Source organism: Manacus candei, unplaced genomic scaffold (assembly GCF_025592945.1).
Source record: "Manacus candei isolate 608988 ecotype Guabito, Panama unplaced genomic scaffold, ASM2559294v1 h1tg000019l, whole genome shotgun sequence".
NCBI lineage: Eukaryota > Metazoa > Chordata > Aves > Passeriformes > Pipridae > Manacus > Manacus candei.
Genome location: NW_026138067.1, coordinates 7,074,016 through 7,094,890, shown reverse-complemented (window position 1 = coordinate 7,094,890; position 20,875 = coordinate 7,074,016). Strand labels below are relative to the sequence as shown.

The window sequence follows — 20,875 nt, the reverse complement described above, 5'->3', positions numbered from 1 at the left end:
TACCTTTGGCAAGAAACCAAGGAAGTATTTTAAATTTCATATTCAATGTTCAATTCATCTAGGCTGGCTCTGAATATTAATTGAACTGTTATCTCACATACTATAAAGCAGTGAGGAAGTGGGTTTTGCATGAGTGCTATTAAATATCCTCAATGTGCCATTACAACTGGTAGCCTTTTTTGTAGAACAAGACCTTAGCAGCTTGCGATATATTGTACAGTAATTAATATAACAAGCCTGTGATATATTATCATAGTGTTCCTGCTCCAGAAGTAGGGGTGGTTTCTGGGAGATACAGAGGGAAAAAAAAGCTTCCCCTAATATGTTTGTTCATTCCCTTAAAATTACTTTATTGTCCATACAGAAAGTAGTCTTAGAAAATGAGCATGAAAGAAAGGGGTATTTAAGCAACCATAATTAAGATGGAGCATGGGTTACGGTTTTAAAGTGGCCGAGGAACAGATTTAATAATCCTTTCCAAGCCTTTTTGCTATCATAAATTGTGATAAAAAACACAACAGAAAGAATGAAGTCAAGCTAAAATAATAAGATAATTCCTAACACTAACATCAATTAATAAAGAAATCATCCAGACATTGAAGTTGCTTCTCCTAACATCAGCAGCAAAATCTCAGTGATTTTGCAAGATGATATCCAATGCAGGAAAATTAAAAGCTCTCTTATCAAACTAGATGCTGCTGTAATTTTCTCTGGGAATTAGGATTTCTTTTTCTCAAGTTATTCCTATTATAAACAAAATTTAAAAGAACTTTCACCTACACAGAGAACAGAATTCCCTCCCCTGTGTTACCCGAAATGATTCAGAGCTGGGACTTAGCATTAAGCTCATGTAACTTATAAATGAGGGTCTCATCTCATGACCAGAAAGCCTCTTGTTAACTCACTGGGTGATGCATGTGCAGGGAGGGTGGGGACCAGAAACAGGAACAAAGATATATTTGGTATCCTCAGGGTATAACCACTGAGAAGTGTTACCATATTCTCATGGACCAAAATTACTTCCATAGCTTGTCAATCCATCTTCTTCACATTCTTTCTTTGAACTCTCTTCAGTTTATCAGTTTTCACAGTCTTTCCTGTACCTTACAAGGGATTCCTCAACACTACTAAATTTATATAGGAAGAAGACTGTCCATCAGAAAAAAAAATCAGACATACGAATTTCATCTTGTATATAGAATACTTGATTGCTTCTACATTTTTTTTTACTATTTTAAATTCAGCCATAAAATGGGAGAAACACTGTAGAACTTCTCTGCTAGCTGAATTACAGGGGAAAATGTAGTGGTTTCTTTCTCCTTTTATTCTGAGTTACACTTCTTTTATTACACAGTGAATTTCAGACTTGATAGTGCATCAGGAATTAGCTTCTTCCAATGTGACATTATCTTTAAATTTAAACCAGGAATTTTCTGACTGCTTAAATTTAGTGCCATTATAGTTCTTAGCTGTAAATCATACTCTCAAGTAATCATTGTTTGCAAGCAAGAAATAATCAGATCAATTCAAGTATCCTTTCTCCAGCTGAAAATCAGAAACTAGAGGAGGAAGTGTGTCCAGCATGGTTTAGTGTCTTCCACTAACCCATCAGGCCAAAAAGAACTGTAAGAAAATAAATGTAACACTCTTCAACATAGTATTTGATATAATGATATCAATCTTGTCTTTTTTCTTTTCCTATTTGAAAAGTTATGCAAATTTCTTTTCAACTCCCTATCACTATGATCATTTCAAGTGAACAGTAATCTGATAGTCTGTTTTATAGCCTCTTTGGAATATTCTTAAAAGTTTAGGCTCTCTTTTTTGTTGTTATATCAAAAGTGGGTATTATTAAACTCTGAAAGAGAGTTTAAATGTCAATATTTTTATGAAAGAAATCAAGAAAACTGGGACAATCTCACTCTGTCTCATGGTGACATGTAAAAGCAACACATTAAAAAGAAGTGGCAAGTTTAAAAGCAAATAGATAATGGAGATGGACATGCAGGAGGTAGTAATAAAGCAATGCCTCTGCACTGAAAACTTCAACTCTCCTATCATAAGCACAATGAAGCAAACATTCAACTATTGTTTAAAGACAAAACAATACAATCAGGAAAAAAAAGAAAAAAAATTTTTTTTTTAGACAAAGTAGTTCTATGTCTAAATAAAAAGGCCCACTCTCCTTCTGACCCAAGAGAAAGTGAAACAAAACCAAATAGCAATACATCTCTTCATCTTGTGAGTAAATTTTCATTCAGTAGTACATAAACACCCCACACAAATATATGAATGATTTTGTTTTGATTGTGGTCCATTATTATGGCAGATGAAATGCCAGCTGCTGTGACTCATTAGACCTTCATGTAACAAGCTTTTCTTTCACTGCAGAAATGTGATGTGGATGGAGTGGTGGGCTGTAACTGTGATGTCGGCAGTCTCCTCTTTGCTTGGCCATGACCTTAAAGTAACCTTGGCAGAAGACCAAGCTTTTAGAATGGTATATCACTTTATGCTCACTTTTTTCTAGTATGATTTGTGTGATTTAGCCCCATTCACATAAAGAGAATTAAAACACCATAAAAACCAGTGTAGAAAACTAGGGTAAGAACAAGGGTCGTATTATTAACAAGCAGCCAGCACCTATGAGTAGAACCCCAGGATAGCTTCCTCCGGACTATTGTCAGCCAGAAGTTTCATTCCCTGAGCAGTGAGGATTTTCTAGTAATCCTCAGAAAGAACATCAACCTGTCTTCACAAAATCCTTTTTGAACTCCCTAGAAATTTCGTCTCTGTGGCATCAGCTCTACAGGTTAATTAACTTTTTGTGTTAAAAAATATATGTATTTTTGGTGGGCATAAAACAATCACCTTTAAAATTCTTTATAATTAACATACTTCCCTAGAATACAAAAAAGTAGTATGAGACTTAAATTATCTTTTCTGAGGCCATCCATTCCCTGCTCTTCATCTTTCTAGTGATTCAAACAAACATATCATTCTCTGTATTTCCCACCAATCTCTTCTACGTGGTGGACATCAAGAACCAGCACAACTCTATTCCCCTGTATAGGTCAGGTATTTCAAACTGGCATTCAAAATGAGGCCCTATCAACCAAATACACATTAACCAGATGCACATTTTTATATATTCACAGAGCTGATCAGACAGATAGGTCTGATCAGGAAGATTAGACAGATATATTGTTTTGAAAACCCACACACTATGTAAGGAACCTCCAAATTACAGAATCACTGAAGGCAATACTATACATAGAGATAGCATATATGCAAATATGTTCTCATATAACGTGACAGAATCACTGATATTACACAAATTAATTATGTTTCCGTATAGGAAATTAAATCTTCACTAATAGGTGACCTATATTATAATTCTATCTTCTATTCTTAACACTATTTGTTGAAATTATACAGCCTCTAGGCACAGAATCATAGAATAATTTGGGTTGGAAGGATCTTAAAGATCAGCTAGTTTGTCGTAAGGCAAAAATTGTGTGAACAATTTTCTTTACATTTCTGTGTGTTTCACCTTAGCATGGCTGGGTGCAGATAGTAAAAAATGCTGCGCCACTAATATGGCTGCAGGTCTTGTGCCAAGATGCCAAGGAGGAGTTTTTGGCAGATGAATAAAGTTTTCTCATCTCCTATGACCACCTGTTGTGGTCCAATTAGCAGTGGACAGCAGAGTATGCTTTCCTTATGTAACCAATGTAGTGTGAACAAGAAGCTGAGCGTCATGAGCACTATATAATCTGTCTTTCTCCTAATAAATCCGACATTTGCCTGATCATATTGATCCTGGAGCAATCTGTCTATACCCTTCCATCAACACTAGTTCTAAACGCCCTGCCATGGGCAGGGACAGCAGGTTGTTTAAAGCCCCATCCAACCATTTCCAGGGATGGGGCATCCACAACTTCTCTGGGCAACCTGTGTCAGTGTCTCACCATCCTCACAGTAAAGAATTTCTTCTAATACCTAATCTAAATGTACTCTCAGTTTAAAGCCATTCCTTCTTATCCTATCACTACAGGCCCTTGTGAAAAGTCCCTCTCCACCTTTCTCACAGGACCCCTTTAGATACTGGAAGGTGCTATATGGTCTCCTCAGGGCCTTCTCTTCTCCAGGCTGAACAGCCCCAACTCTCTCAGCCTGTCTTCACATGAGAGGTGCTCCAGACCTCTGATCCTTCTTGGTGTCCCTCATCTGGACTCACTCCAACAGTTTCACATCCTTCTTACGTTGGGGGCCCCAGGGCTGGATGCAGCACTCCAGGTAGGGTCAAGACAGCACAGCAGAGCAACAGAGTCCCCTCCCTGGACCTGCTGGCCATGCTGCTTTTGAGGAAGCCCCAGATACAGCTGGCTTTCCGGTCTGTAAATGCAGCATTGCAGTAGGGAAAGCAGCATGGCAATGCTTCTAATGAAATAACTGATTATATTTTTGGCCTGTTTTCAAAACAGCTCATTCACACTGGATTTTTGTTCCATTTCACCCAAAATACCACTTACTTTGAACCATAAAACAGTGTAAATTTGACTTAAATGCGTAAATGGCTATAGATGGGAGACCAATTTAAGAACAGGAGAAACCTAAGAGGAAGATTAATTTCATGCTTGTATAAAAACCAGATACAGTTTTGAGAATATACATTTAAAGTTTCACTCCAGGAAAAAACATTCTCACGGAATCAAGGACAAGCATTATCTAGCTACTATGTTAGAAAATTACTCAAAATGTCAGAGGAAATGGATTCAGAAGCAGAGGTTAAGAAGACATCATTTTAGAGAGCCTTATCCTGCCAGGGGCTAAGCAACTCTGGATGCTCCTTAACTCCTGCTTTTACCAGATAATACAATATGATGAAACACCTGCCAGGAACTTTTCTTAAGCAACGTCTCAGATACTGACTTTGCAATTCGAGCCCTTGACAGTATTGAATCCACTTTTTATTGACTATAAAAAAAACAAAGTTCAAATGTGAATCAAGAAACTTCCTCGTAAGGCTAGTTGTAAAAACATTTTCTTCAGAGTCAGCAGTATCACCCTGAGCTCCCTCCATACTCAAGAAAATCAATGCTCAGGTGCATTTATAGGCTGAAAACAACAAACATGATATGCAAAGAAACTGAAAGATGTTTTCTTTCAATTGCTCTATCACCTTTTTCACAGTGTCATAAATGTAGCAATATTAGATGTAAAACTGAAAAACAGAAAATGTATCAGAAAAATATAGCCCAAGAGAATCACATACAAAGAGCATTAGTCTAACTCCACAACAACAGTCACGCCAGAGGAGTTCTGTTACAGGACTTTTTTCTGTTCCTCTGTCGATGGGGTTTGTGTTGCAGTGATATCACATGAAACCAAGGTAATGATGGTATTTCCAGTACAACCTTTACTAAGGAGGAGATACTAAGAAGGGGTTTAGATTTGTCTAAATGGAGCAGTGTCTTTTAAATAAGAGATCAACCAAATATCAACTGAACTGGTAAAGATTTACAAATTAATTCTCAATAGAGAAAATTTTTTGATGTTCAAGAGGTCAGAGCTCCTGGGCTACAAGGAACATAGACTCATAGAATCACAGAAGGTTTGGGTTGGCAGGGACCTTTAAAGTTTGTCTAGTCCAACCTCGCCATGGTCAGAGACATCTTCAACTAGATTAGGTTGCTCAAAGCCCTGTTCCACCTGGCCTTGGACACTTCTAGGGATGGGGCAGCCACAATTTTCTGGGCAACCTGTTCCAGTGCTCATCAGCCTTAACATAAAAAATTTCTCCCTTATATCCAATCTAAAGTCTTTCAGTTTAAAACTGTTGCCCCTTGTCCTGTCACTACAGGTTCCTGTTAAAAACTCTCTCTCCATCTTTCTTATAGGCCCTCACTATATATTGAAAGGTAACTATAAAATCTCCTCAGAGCCTTTTCTTCTCCAGGCTGAACAACACCAACTCTCTCAGTCTGTCCTCATAGAATAGGTGCTCCAGTCCTCTGATCATTTTAGTGGCCCTCCTCTGGACACACTCTAACATATCCATTTCTTGCACTGGGGACCTCTTGTACTTGTACCACGGTACCTCGTGCCTTAAAAAAACTGGAGAATTAGCTACTGAAACTTTGAAGGTCTACACTTCCCTTTAGTACACTAACTGCTGCCTCCTTTCCTAAAGGGAAAAAATAATCTTACTTTTCCCTCTTTTTAAAAAACCACATTGTTTCCATGAAGAAGGAGGGGAATAAGGGGAGACAGTTGCAATGTTTCAAAACAATTTTTTTTTAACTTCTGTACTTTGGATGTTACCTCAAAAAGAATGAAAAACATAAAGTGATTTTAGAATGCATTTGTGTTCTTAAAAATACCCCCCAAAACCCCAAAACAATACTAGGAGAGGCAAATATTAAGAGAGCACCTCCTGAAAATGTTTGGGGCCCTAAGTATGACTCAGAGCATAAGATGTGCTAGAGTAAAGTGGATTTAGGCAACCTTCCCTCTCTACTTTTCTTCCTTCTGTGATCACCTTCATTCTGCAGTACACTATTCAGTTTTCCTTTTTCTGTTTTTGCTTCAATTTTATTTTCTACATTTAAATACGTCAGAAGCAACTAAAACTTATTATTATGATGTAAGACACCTGGAATGTTTTCCCTATATTTTAAAAAGTGCAATTTCTGATGTGCTATGTCTTTCCTTAATTTATAATCCTGAATCTATTAATTTTTCTAGAGTCATCAAAATATTTATACATATATAACTTCTCTGTCCCTTATTTTCATTCACTTCCCACTCCTTTCACCTCTCTTTTCTCTGTCTCCTTCCTTTATTCCTTCAGTCTTCTTCTTGGTCTTCATTTATTTACCATAACTTGCACAGAGAGAGAAAAAAAAAGAAAGTAGAGTATTTAAAAAAAACTAGTTGTGTTCAGAAAGGAGTAATAATAGAAAATTTTATGGCCATTTCATGAAAAACAGACTGGGAAGTAATCAGCATCTGCTGAAGTGTAAGAGGTGTAAGATGAAGCTCTGGTTGAACGATGCCCTCTTTTAGTGAAGAGCCCCCAGGATGGACATGGCTAACAGTGTCCATTTTAAGGATCCTCATGCCAGCAAGGTATGTCATACACATTACAAGAAACATGTCATTATTTTTATCTCATAGACCATGGTCTTTAGAGGCAAAAGACTCTGCACAAGCACAGTGAGAGACAGAAATCTGAGCCAGATACTAGACTCTAGTATGTTTACTAAATACGTAATTTAAAGGTGGATATTAGATGCCTCTTTCTCCACTATCTACCAAACACTTTTAAAAATTTATTGGGTAAAACTACCTGGCCTGAAGAGCACATTAGCTGTGAACATATCATAAATCCAGATTTTTAGCACCGTGGAAAGCTGCCCTTCCTACCTTAATGCAAAAACTGAAGGACATTATTTTACTCTTGAATGCATCAATGTAGTTTCTGTTGAAGTTAATGGACTACTCACAGTAGTAACTACTGCTCTTCGTAATTAATAGCTGTGGTCACTGGGGACTTTAGACAAGACTCTACATTTGTGTAACGCCCCATATATTTCATAATAAGTGCCATACTTTGTAGCACTCTCAGGGACTGTCCATGGCCTGGGCAGGATGACAGGGCTTTGGGCAGAACATTTACTTCCTCTCTACTTTGACACCTACCTGCAAAACAGAGCAGGTTACTCTGTGGAAGCTGAGAATGTATACTTATTGCACCTATGATTTTCAATTCCTGAATCCTACAGATCGTCTTTCTGAAGCCATATGTCATCTCTACTTCTTTACATCCAAAGCATACTCACAGAGGGCACCTCCCACCTCTTTGCTTTCCTATTTACTGAAGCAAATATTTCATTATGATCATGTGTAGAAAAAAAGGGACAGGGTGCGAGGTTTTTAAAATGGCATTACAAATATAACTCTACATTCCAGGAGGAAAGAAAACACAAACACTGCACTGCACAAATATTAGAATACACAAAATTGAACAAAGTTCTCAAATATTTGACAGTAGGAATGAGATTTTTTTTAACGAACCATCTACATAATGCAATTTCTTATTTTTCTTATATCTCCACTTTACTGCTTTCACTAAAATGAAATGTTTTAAAATTAAAATGGCCTCAGCTCCTCCGCTCCCTCAGGAGACATATGTAGAGATCCCACTGGGGAGGGAACAGCAATGCCCAAAACCAAGTGGCAGCAGACCCAATTCTGATCTCACCTCAGCTGTGATGACCCACCAGGTTCAACTGATGATGCCTCACATACAATGATGTAAGGGTACAGAGATCTCTCAGAAGGAAGGGAAAGATATTACTGCAAGTACATGACTGAAATTTTTGGAGATTCAGGAGGCTGTAATCTTCCTGTAAGTCACAGGCCATCTGCTTTTACATACACAAATCTAAAGATTTTCTTAAAGAAGTTACAGCATATAATTATACCTTTTTACAGATGTTACAAGGAAAGCCAGTTGATCTCATCACTACCCTAATGCCTCAAAACATGACTTCACTTGGTGATTCTCAGCTGACCCCTTCTGCTTACAAGCAGGACCATCTAAGAAATCCTTAATCAAAACACTAACTGAAAATATGTTCTATCCACTGGTCAAGGTCAATTTTTTCCTTATGAAACACATACAACTCAGTCAAAAGGACAATTTACTTAAGTCAATAAGTAGTAATACCTGCAATGATTTACTGCAATAGTAGAATAACATGTACATTTGAGGGAAGAGTATCTACACATCTAGGTTACAAAGCTCTTTAAAACAGAGCCAGAGCAGCATTCGATTCCCTTTGGTTGCAGTGAATAGTTTGAAGGTTGAAATTACATTCTCTGTTGATCACTGGGAGACAGGCATAGGGACAGACTATTGAAAAATTTCACGGTGTCCTTTTGGCTGCCTTCCAGTCCCACCTCCAAGTGGCTGCTATTCTATTTAATGTAACTGGAGTCTACCTTTAGGATGAATATCTTTCTTCCTGACAGTTTTTGTTCTTTTTCAAGGGAGGGGAACAGCCACAGACCAATAAAGACTGCCTCTCCTCAAGCCTCTGCTGAAGGGCTGGGAAACAGAACAAACAACATGGCCAAAATGCCACTGCACAACCGTCTGGCAAACGAGTTTCTCTACAATTTCACTGAAAATGCAGAGGATTTAGCAGCCGAGGTTAGGATAATCCCAGAAACAGAAATGCTTTTCAATTGAAAAGATTTTTAAAAAGCAAAAAAGAAAAATCTGTTTCATAGCTGCAATACATGGTGACCAGTCATAAAGAGATACTGTCTTGCTAAAAGATTGTAAGCTATAGCTGATTCTTGTAGTAACAATGTTGGCATTTTTAATACAGACACAGGCTAAACTGGCTGTCTGGTTGCATACTTTTAATCAGGGATTCTGTAATTAAACCCAACCTGCTTAAAGAGTCTTCAAAACCTTCACACAAAAAAGGTTAAATAAATTCTTGAAGTGGATAGTCATGGGTTAATTGCTACTGTAATTATACACTGTTTGTACTGACCAGATATTAAAGCTGTGGCAATGCACAGGTTCAAAACCATGTCCTGTAAAAGCAAACTCACAACAACATCAGTCTGTGTCTCATCTGGAGCACCCTTGGGGCATACACTACACATATAAGGGCATGTTATGCTATGTGATTGTTTTTCATGGCTACTGGCTCCAAAATTAGCCAAGCCCCTAACTGACCAATTTCTGCTGGTAGAGTTACAAGCTTCCCTGGCCGTCAGGCTTCACCAATTACCAATGCTCCTCATGGACCTTCTTCTCGCTCTGCACTGCAGATGTTTGTGCAGCACAGAGGCTCTGAGGCACACAATAAATTGGCACCTTCTGCTTGTTATATCTGCAAGAAGCAAAACACTAAGTAGTTTAGCAGACATTTATGCTCCCCAAAATAGCCAGGACTGACTCACATTTACCCTGACTCACGTAAGTTATCACAATCACATTACTTTCAGCAAAAACATCAGTTAAAAAGAATTTGTGTCAGGGCCACAAGCAAAGAACTATTCCATTACAGCATGCCTGTGCCAGGAAGTTGTGAACATCTTCAGCAATTCCCTTAGGAAATGTCAACAGCAGCACCACAAAAAGCAAACATATTTGTTTGTCTAAATATTAAGAAGAGACTGAAAGAGTTTCTAAAATGTCAACAAGAAAACCACACTCAAAACCAGCAGGATTTCTTTCTGTCGCAAACATAAATAGTTCTTATGTTAATTTGGAGAGCAATCGATGTGGAGTCAGCATGGGTACCAGAGTGAAGCAGATATTCCTCTTCTCAGTATGCAAGGAACATATTAATCATGCAAATAGAAAGCCTTTGGAGGGAAAAAAAAAAGATACTATCTCTCTTTGGGATAAGAGAAGTAAACATGTAAATATCTGCTTTTAGAAAATGAGGGAAGTCTAAGGGATGGTTAATATTTGTCAGTTACTGGGTTACTGTTTTCTGTACACAGTGAAGGGCAAAGTATTTTGCACTTAACATATTGCTTATTTCTTTAACATACTGTATAACACAGTCACAAGACTCTGGTATTGACAACTGCACTGATGAACCCCACTTTCCAAACATAAAACACTCTTAAGAAACCTTCCATATTTTATAATATGCTAATCATTAATGATTCAATATTTTAATGCTCTTATTACATAATATATATAATGTCATTGTTATTTATCATTGTCTTTATTGTGTGATAATTAGCAGTGCTGTACTGGTTGCACTCTTTTTTTATTGCAAATAGGCCCATATAAAACCAGCTGGACACTCGTTGCCTCTGTCCTCTGCATCTCAAAAGCAACATTCACTTGTGTATCAGAGTGAATGGCCACAGACTCAATTCATTCCATCTGGAAAGGAGAGAAAGGATGGAATGTTCAAAAGGAGGTGCCAAGCACAATCAATATCCAGTATCAACAGGCCTGGGATATACTGTTTCCATATAATTTTAGTAAGTAGGAAGTGGCTTTATCACATGGAAATAGAAACCAGGCCACAGTCAGGTACTGTCCTTTATTCAAAGCTTGTTTATTGCCCTGCAAAAAATCTGGAAGAGCCAAACACCTGCAACACTGTAGATAATCCCTTATGGTTCTCCCTCCTTGAGCTAGCAGGAGGCAAGCCCTTCTTGAGCTCCCCGTTCACTAAATCTTCTGTTCTCATAATCACTAAATCATCCTGCTCTCCACAGCCAAACTCTGTTTAGCACCATTTAAGCTAAAACTTCTCTACCATGTCCCAGCCTTCTTTGAAACTGCCAAAAGAGGACACAGGGTCTCCATCACAGGTTACATGATAAACTACTTTTATCACTGTTTTTCATCCAAGAGTCTGGGAATCAGAACATCAACTGATTCTTTTAACATTAATTAATTACCAAGGCTCCTTCGGGTTCCTTCGGGTTGTTTGCTATTGCCTTTATAAATAAGGATAGAACTTAACAGAGTAAAAATATGCAGTTTTGCTTCAAATATTTTAGGAATTTGTTATCTAAAAATGAAAATAAAATCACTGTTAACAACAAAATATAATTATTCTGTTACTATGAGTTTCCATGATTATCACATCTCCAATGATGTACAGATTGTTTTCTTTTTTCATTTTTCCAAACAAGCACAAGGATATTTTTCATTGCTAGAACACTTGAGCTGGAAGCTGAAAGTCAGGTTAGATGCTTACTCATCAATTAGTAATTAGGATTTTGTAGGTCAAGTTCTGCCCCAGTGTCAGCTGTCAAGTTACCTTTTACTGCAGCCACGTTAAATATACACCCCCATCCACAGTCATAGATGTAACTACTTCCATTCATGGGAGCTGAAAGGTTACTGGACATGAAGAGGACAGGGTGGGAACAAAACTGAGCTTAACTTTTCATCAGGACATGTTCTAATGAAAGCAGACAAGAAATCCACTCACTATCCTCACAGCTCACAGCTCTTAATGACTTAACCTAAGCAGGAACAAAAGTCCATATCCATGACTTGTGAACAGAAGACATGATCATTAAAATAAAGGCAGTTCTATTTTTTGTTTTGGAGAACTCCTAAATTTCACTTGGAATTAAAAGTATTAAGGAAAAAAGTTATTCCAACTCAACAGGCAGCAATCACAGAGCAATGAGCTCTCCAGTTGGTACCCATGTTCATGTGAAATAGTGATTTGGGAGGAAAGAAAAGCTGATACCCATCACCCATTTCAGGGGATAGAAGGAATTCTCCCTCCCCTGCCAAACACACAGATGCTGTCTCTCTTCTGGATCCTGCTGATAATATATGCTCCTGAGGCATTTTCTGTTATTATCACAGAGAGTGCAGACATGCTATGCCAGCCTTCTCTAGTATTCCCGATCTCCTAGAAGTGCCACAGGGTTCCACACATTTAATCTGCTTTATCTCTTCAAAAGCAGTTTACTTATTTTGGAAATTTAAGGGAGTGTACTTAATTCAAAGGAGGTTTCAGAGCATTCTTGCTTGTAAGGTACTTTGAAGATGAGTTATTTAATGAAGAAGACCCATGTGAATAGAGTAAGATGATCACTTTTTTTCTCAGCTGCACCCCTCAAACCTCTAATTCCCACTAGAATGGAGGGAATAGGCTCAGGACAAAGCCTCTATTACTATTCAAGCCCATTACTATCTGTGACCATGACAAGACTTGAGGTTCTGCTGCAAAACAGCTGTCAGCTGAGACAACACAGTCCTGACACATGACAGTCTTGTTTCTAGCTTACAATCTGCTTCTGCTACTGATGAAAATATATTTTTAATATAAATGAGTGAGTCTGGTCCCTAAAGATTACAGGGGGCAGGAAGAGTAGCTTCCCAGGTTCTTGAGAACATTTTGAGGCTATGCATCTCTTTGTATTTCTGTTTGTGCAACAAAAAAAAAAAAAAAAGCCTGACAACAGGATTAGTGGTACCAGTAAAATCAAGCACATCTCCTTTTGCAGAAGTTATAAGAATATTGAAAAGGCATCATAATTTTAAGGTAAGTCTTCATTTAACCATGTTTAATGTCATTATCACCCATATAACATGCTCCCCTTTCTCTTTGGAAAGAGATGAATTGGTCCCACAGGGTTAAGCCATTCTTTTTGATTTAGTAAGTATTCCTTTCAGGGCCCCAGGGAGAGCTCTGAAACATAAGGAGGAAAACAAGTTTCCTATTCAGAGAAAGAATGGCACAAAAGATGCTCTCACTTCGTGAGAAACTTTCCTTAAAGCAGGACAGAAACCCACAATGGCCCAGGAAGGGCTATCAAGTAACAGAAGGGATAGCAAAGGTGGGAGAAAGGCCTTTCATATCAAGCAATGTTGTGATAAGTTTTATCTCCAGTGCTGGAGATAGCAGACCCAGCATTTAAATAAATTGACTGCTACTGTACCCTGACATCAGTGTAAATGACTGACTGGTTGAGCAGCAGCATAAAGACATAAGAGAGACTATCAACAAGGATGATAAGGAACACAATCAACAATCCTGGAGCCCATCAACATCCTGCAACAGAACAACCTCCAGCCTCAAGTCCAGTGAGTTTGACTGTGTGATGGACAGGCAGTTAGTTAAGTCTGTGCCAAAGCATGTGAGGAATATGTACATCTTTTTAAATATGACATTTTTAGTGAGGTTTCCAGTTCACTTACTAGAGCTCAACTCAGTCAGTATGGCAACTGCATACCAAGTACCACTACATTTTGACCAGTAAGTTAGCCATATCTACAGATTTTTAAGCAACAGCCTGAGTGTTAACTCTTCAGTCAACTGAAGTTCTGGGCCAAAAAATGCTCCTGTTAAAGGAGTACTGTCCAGGACTAGGCTTAGGCAGATTCTTCACCAAGATCACTGTATGGTTGGTATGCACTTAGTTCTGCCTTCTTGTGCAATCCACAAGTCTGGAAGCCAATGGGTAATGTTATCTTCATGACTTAGACTTGATTTAAATTAGGACCTATTTAGTTTTTTTCCCAGCAATTCAAAATTATAGCACATAGTTGTAGAATCACAAAACAATTTAGGTTTGAGGGGACCTTTGGCACTGATCTGCTCTGAAGTCTTGCTCAAAGCAAAGTCAACTTTCAAGATAAGATCTGACTCTGAAGTAAGGACAAGAGAAGGCCTTGTGTAGTCAACTCTTTTGTATCTCCAAGGAAGGACATGGCCAGTAAGTCAAGACAAGTCATTAGTTCCCTCAACTCAGTACCCACGAGACTGCATCAAAGTACAGGGCCCGGCACTTTGGGCTCCCCAGTGCTAGAAAGACATTGTCAAACTGGAGCCAGAAGAATTGGTTTCTCCAAACAGCAGCTATGATTTTCCTCCAATACCAGTACCAAATAAAATCAGTATCAATTTTTGGCCAATCTAGTAGAGACTGTAGCCTTTTTTTGCCATTGGAAAATATTGCTTCTTAAGGTTCTGAGGAATGATTATGTTTTGAGGCCAGAGGTATACTTGCCATTTCTGATAGTCAGTTTTTGGTTGTCCCATTTCAAAATTTGATTTTTTTTCTGTTAAGTTTACATTCCAAACAGAGACACTGGGTTTTAAATCTGATGCTCTCAAACAAGTACACCTCTTGCCTTTCACATTGGCTTTTACTCTCAAATCCTGACCAAATTTGTATGTTTAGAGCTTCCTGTATGCAGCTTTCAAGTGCATAAATTCTTTAGGAAAAAAAATGCAGCAAAAGAACATATATTTTGTTTCAGTGCCACAGTCCCCTTTCAACTATCACAGTGAAAACTCTTACCATGAATAACTAGTACATATCTCAAGGGGATTTTCATAGACATTACAGGAAACAAATCAGCTTTAACCAGTGTCCTTACGCAATATACCACATTTTCAACAATTTCTGTACACCTTCAAATTTCTGCTTCATGGCATATGTAATTTATGTGCGACAGTGCCTGCTTCTTTCTCAACATAATAACACTCAGATTCAGAATGAAACAGCCGCATGTACCAAATTAACATCAGTTATTATAGTTACAATAGAGTCAACATAAAATACATTTTAGTTTGGAATATTTTTTGACACCTGCTGTGTGTAGAAAACAGTACAGTATTGCATCACTGAACATACCTACAAATAGAGAATGACACAGCCACGGGAGCAATACCATGTGAGTCAGGATGGCCGAGCGGTCTAAGGCGCTGCGTTCAGGTCGCAGTCTCCCCTGGAGGCGTGGGTTCGAATCCCACTTCTGACAGCTGTTTTTCTGGAGGCTGCGACTGAGGATTTTGGGATCGTGTACTTCGGAGAAAAGGAGGCTGAGCCGATGCCCTTAATCTCCACAGCCTCCTGAGGAGGGGAGGGGAGGTGCGGATCTCTTCCTCCTGCTATGCAGTGGCAGGACGTGCGGGAATGGTTCAAAGCTGTGCCGGAGGAGGCTCAGACTGGACACCAGGAAGCATATCTTTACTGATGGGGGGGCGAAGCGCGGGAACGCGCTTCCTAGAGAGGCGGTCGATGCCCCAAGCCTGTGAGTGTTTGAGGCATCTGGGCAACGCACTTAACAACTCGCATTCACTTCTTGTCAGCTCTGAATTGTCAGGCAGTTGGACTAGGTGACCACTGCAAGGTCTCTGCCAGCTGAATTATTCTATTCTATTCTAAAATTTAAAAATAGAGTCTTAAATTAAAATGGAAGATCTAACTGTTTCAGCCTTAAGCAGGGAGCAGTTCATAATGCAACCTCAAAAGTAGCAGTTCATAATGCAACCCCAAAATCTGGTGGGGTTTCCTCTTCCTCTCCACCACTAGCCCTCCATCCTTCTGCACTAGCTCTGATGCTGGATGCCAGGTTATACTCCTCACTGATGTAGCAAGAACTGTAACTGCCCCAAGCTCATCTTCTGCTGCTTTAGGGAGTGGGTCCTACCTGCCAGGCAATCACCTGGAGAGTTCTGGTACTTGTTTAAGAGGCAAGAGGAGGGGAGTGAGTAGAGCAGAACATGAGAGGGAGGAGGCAGAACCTCCCTCTCTCTCCCTTTTGCTGGAGGTGAGCTGTTATTTTGGCTCCAGGTGTGTTCTATAACTACAGCTTCATATCAAAACTAGCTGCATTTTTCCTTTTTTTTTTCTTTCTTTTTCTTTTAACTTGTTCTCCTAAATACCTTGGCTCTTACTTGGTGTTCTTGATTTGTTAAAATCTAAAAGCTTCTCAAAAGCAGATACGAATCAGTAAATGAATTAAATTTTCATGTTACATATTTAGAGTTAAATACACACTAAGTGAAATCCTGGAATACAAAGTACTTGTGAAAAACAAGATCACAACAGTCACAAGAACATTCTTCCCATGAATGAAGTGGAAGATTAGGATTTTTAGTGCCATAAATTGCAAATGTTAAATATCCAGTACTGCAAACACTCAGCAGACACCCGGTAATGATTTCTGAGTACACATAACACTAGATCATTATAAATTTGCAGATAAAATAAATGAATTAACGAACTATTCCAGGGGAAAAAACGGATTGAGGTAGTGTTTTAATTATGTGATATTAACACAGACTCTAACAAAGTTAACTAATTCCTTCCATCTGCAAATACTACTAAACATTCCTTGAGTAAAGTTGCTTACCTACACAAAATATTTATCTACCACACCTTGTGTACAGAAGATATGTATCTGTTTTTCTCCAAAACTTTAACCCATGGAGTGGTGTTAACCCATCCATTCTTACTAGGCAAGCAGCACTACAGGTTGTAAACATACACAGGAATGCTTTCACCTCCTGAACTATTAAAACTAAATCAGTATTTAATTCCCTATTCCTGACACCAATTCTACCAGTATTGGAATTCTGAAAGCAGCACATTTGCATGCTATGAACACACAGCAACTCTGGCATGTTTGGATCTGCCAAGCATACAATAAAATCAATAGGCAGCTGCCCAAAGCAGTAATCCTGAACTCTAAGTTGCAGGTTAAAGGGCTGGCTGGTCTTCCTGTGGGATTGATTTTGGATGAAACCTGAAATCAGCATCATCAGGTCTCACCAACACAATTTACAATAGTAGTATATTGTCTACGTTATAGAGGTATCAATCCAATATTAGGGTTAGAAGTAATTTGATTTAAACTAATAGTACAGACCCTTGCTAAAGTTTGTGCAAAAAATGTAACTGAGATAAATATATATATATATATGTGTATATATAGATATACATATAAACCACTGTATGTCACAAGCAAAACAGCAACTTTGAATTCTTGAACTTCCTTAACTTTGTTTCAATTATAATGTTAATACTGAGGTCACATAAATCACAACAGATGTACCTACAGTATTTAAGATGTTTTAAGTATCCTGAAAAACTACTAGTGAGTAAACATTCACTAAAAAATTATGCATTCAAATACCTATTCAGAATTGTAGCTTTTTTTCTACAGTCCCTTACTGACCCTACTTTAATGCCCATTGAGAGGCTTGCATGGGGGGCAGAGAGAGAGAGAGGCTCCAGGGCTCCAGGCACCATTCAGGATAAGAAAAACCCTAATTTCAGTGGGAGTTCACAAGTACTTCAGTGGTCCTAGGATTTCACCCCCTGATGCAAATCTCCTACGAAATAGCCGCAACATAACAGGATGCACAGAGCTACAGGATAAAAACTCTGCAGCCAAGAGCTCTTCATAGCTTGTAGTTATCAGCATTTCCCTTCTAGTAACCCATTGTAATGGGTGAATAATATATGCAGATGAATTTCATTTGGATTTTCAATATAATTACAAAATAAAACATAACAGTCTGCCAAGCCAATTCTTCCATAATCACAGACCATAATAATGGACAAAACAAAAGAGGGAGAGGAAGGGTCAAATCCAAGGCCATAATAAATAACAAAGACCACAGGATTTCATCAAGAAAGACCACAGGATTTCATCAAGAAATCCCTGTATAAAGTTCAATTCCTTGTTCTCAAGCATATCATTTATCCTGAGTTAAAGGCCTGAACAGAATAAAAAAATCTGTCAAATCCTTTGTTAATATGTTATGTAGGTTACAGTCATTTTTAAAAAAATGCACCAAATTGTGGCAAAACACACATTAATTGATAGTAAGAAGTTCTGTGGAGACAAGTCTCTTCCTATAAATTGGCTTTCAGAAACTTTCACAAGATGAACTGGACATAATCTACAGAGGCATCTGAGGGAAAGAAAAACAATTATTTTTAAAAAAATCTGATATCAGTATGTATGCTTGGTATTTCATAATCACATGCCAATATCTGCACTTTTTCATATACAAGCGGAAGCTATTTAGTGAGGCTAGGTTCAGACTCTTCACATGAATATGTTCAGTTCTTTAGTCAATTTAAAGCCAAAATAATCATATTAGCTAGACAAGATCTTCAGACTTAAAAAATTTCCATTATTAAAGGAAGCACATGATTTTTATTTTTTTTTTGAGATTGAAACTGCATACATCTTAGCCATTGCTAGTCACAAGGATGGAGACCAAACTCTCAACATTTCCATATGCTGTGAATATTTCCTGTGAGAAAATGTCACAAGGCAAGAAGTACAGAAAAACAAGGAGCTCAGAAATTTTTTTTCTCTGTGGTACGGTGCATGAGGGAGTGCTTCTGGTAAACAAGATACAGAAAATGGCAAATATTTTCTTTTTCTTTTTTTCTTTTTTTTTCCTCTCTTTTTTTTTTTTAAAGAAAGGGACTATACGCTTTTTCAAACGAACATATTTCAAGGTGCCAATGCAAACAGCAGGTAAAAGCCACAGAAAGTTGTTGTGCTTTACCAAAGGCAAAGTTTGCTTTCAGGAAGCCTCTACTAAATACAACCTTTCAGGTAATAAGGAATAAGGATTCTCCTCTTCCTTGTGGCAGCTGTCACCAAAACTCTACTTGTGAGCAGAGCCCTTAATGACCAGAAGGGGAGATAACAGAGGTAGACCCTGTGTGAAATTCCCCTGAAGGAGTTTCAGGGAAATAGATAATTTTATGAGCAACCTGGGCTTCCACCATTACTGCTGCACTGTCATACATGTGAGGATATTGCCACATAGTATTTATTCCTTCAGATAAAATTTTCTCTAGCAAACAAATGGTTATCAGCAAACCTTCCTCATCCTGGTTTTATGAATATTGCCCATGAACTAAAGGAGAATACAGCATGGCAGAGACCCTCTCATATGCTCATCACAAAGCATAATAGATGCCCAAATCTGATCTGATCACTCAGCATGAGTGACTAAACGACTGAAAAGAATGGAAACTACTTTCAGTATTTCTCTCCTGACACCAATGTCACACATCACTTTGAAAAGAATTAGATGAAGTTCAGACAAGTATATGTTAAGTATGTGGACACTAAGGGAGTTGTGAGATATCTCATTAGTTCTACTACTCATTAGTGGATAGGACAGTATATTTCCAACACCTTGTGGTCTTCAAAGATTCTTTTTTAGACAGAAGTAAAAGGAATAATCAGGACACCATGGCTCACCTGCTCCCTTTGTCATTGAAGTGAGCCAACACTGGCAGTTCAAAGCATGTCTGAATTTGCGTTTATCTTACTGAGAAACAATCCATTACCAGTTGCTAATGATTTTTTTTGCCCTAATGAATCTACCTTGAAAGGAATCTACCTGGAACTCCATGCTGTTCAGAGTTATTAAAACATGAAAGCTAGACTAACTCTGCTGAGGACATTGATGGTTAACTCTGATGTCGATTATATGTCAGCTTTATGAATGGGAATCAATTCAGACAATGCAAGTTGATCATTGTATTAAAGATGATGCACCCAGAAGCTGTTCTCTCAGTGCAGGTGTCCTGGATCTCTACTGGCATAACCCACATTGCAGAGGGGCAGGCCCAAAGGGCAGCTCTGGCATGAGGAAACACGGGTGCTCAGAAAGTAAAAGCCACACATAGCTGTTTCTGATAGCAGAGACACTTGAGACAACACAGGCAAAAAGCTACCTGCTGCAAGCCAAGCTTGCATCTGAATCTCCTACAGACAGACATCATCACAATATGAGGCACCTTGTTATTCTTTCTGCTGCTAGTGTTTTTCATAACACATGCAAATTATTGGAAGAAACTATTTATTTGTAGGTATGACTGTCCTGAAGTCTTGTTCCACTTGCAAAAGTCACATTCCCCTTTGAAAGGTAATGCTGTGTTTTTACTGTTAGACAAACCACCACCTGTTTGCTGCTAGAAATAGTCACACTTACCTCAGAGTGGTGATGTCACATTCATGTTTAACTGGAATTAATTTGTTTTCCTGTTCCTTCAGTGCCAGTGCTAGTGCCATGCTCTGACAGCTCCTGCTCTCCCCAACACAGCACAGTGGATGGTCCCCATTGCTGTTGCACAGCTACATAGACACCACACCAAAGCATCCAGGACCTTCAACACCTTCTCAAAGAGGAGGGCCCACAAGCCTTATATCATACAGCAGATAAGAAAACAAAACCTCATGCAAAATCTCAATGTCAGCACTCTCCCTGGGCTGCCCTGCATGGATCACAGGCATAGCTGCATTGCTTTAACCTCCTTTCCTAAATAATCTCTCCTCCATAATTAGACTTACTCCCTATCTGCAGCCTAGCCCAATATCCTCTTAACACACACAAGAACATCCATGCTGGATCAGACCAATGATCAACCTAGCTCAGCATCCTTTGGGATGGTGGCCAAGACCAGCCCTGAGGGAGAAATCAACACAGACAGTGGTAAATACCAGGACAAACAGTAGGACGAAGCTTCACTTCTTCCAGAAATTTGGGGTTCAGAGGCTTCCTACTGTAGAGGTATT

At 38.6% G+C, this 20,875-nt stretch overlaps 1 protein-coding gene and 1 non-coding gene across 6 annotated transcripts in view; one reads left to right on the top strand and one right to left on the bottom strand.

Moving 5' to 3' along the window:
• OXR1 (oxidation resistance 1) overlaps positions 1-20,875 on the bottom strand; it is a 266,285-nt gene that overhangs the window by 198,996 nt on the left and 46,414 nt on the right. The gene's annotated exons all lie outside the window — the stretch shown is intronic.
• Positions 15,213-15,295, top strand: TRNAL-CAG (transfer RNA leucine (anticodon CAG)). The gene has a single exon. It is a non-coding gene; the product is annotated as a tRNA-Leu (tRNA).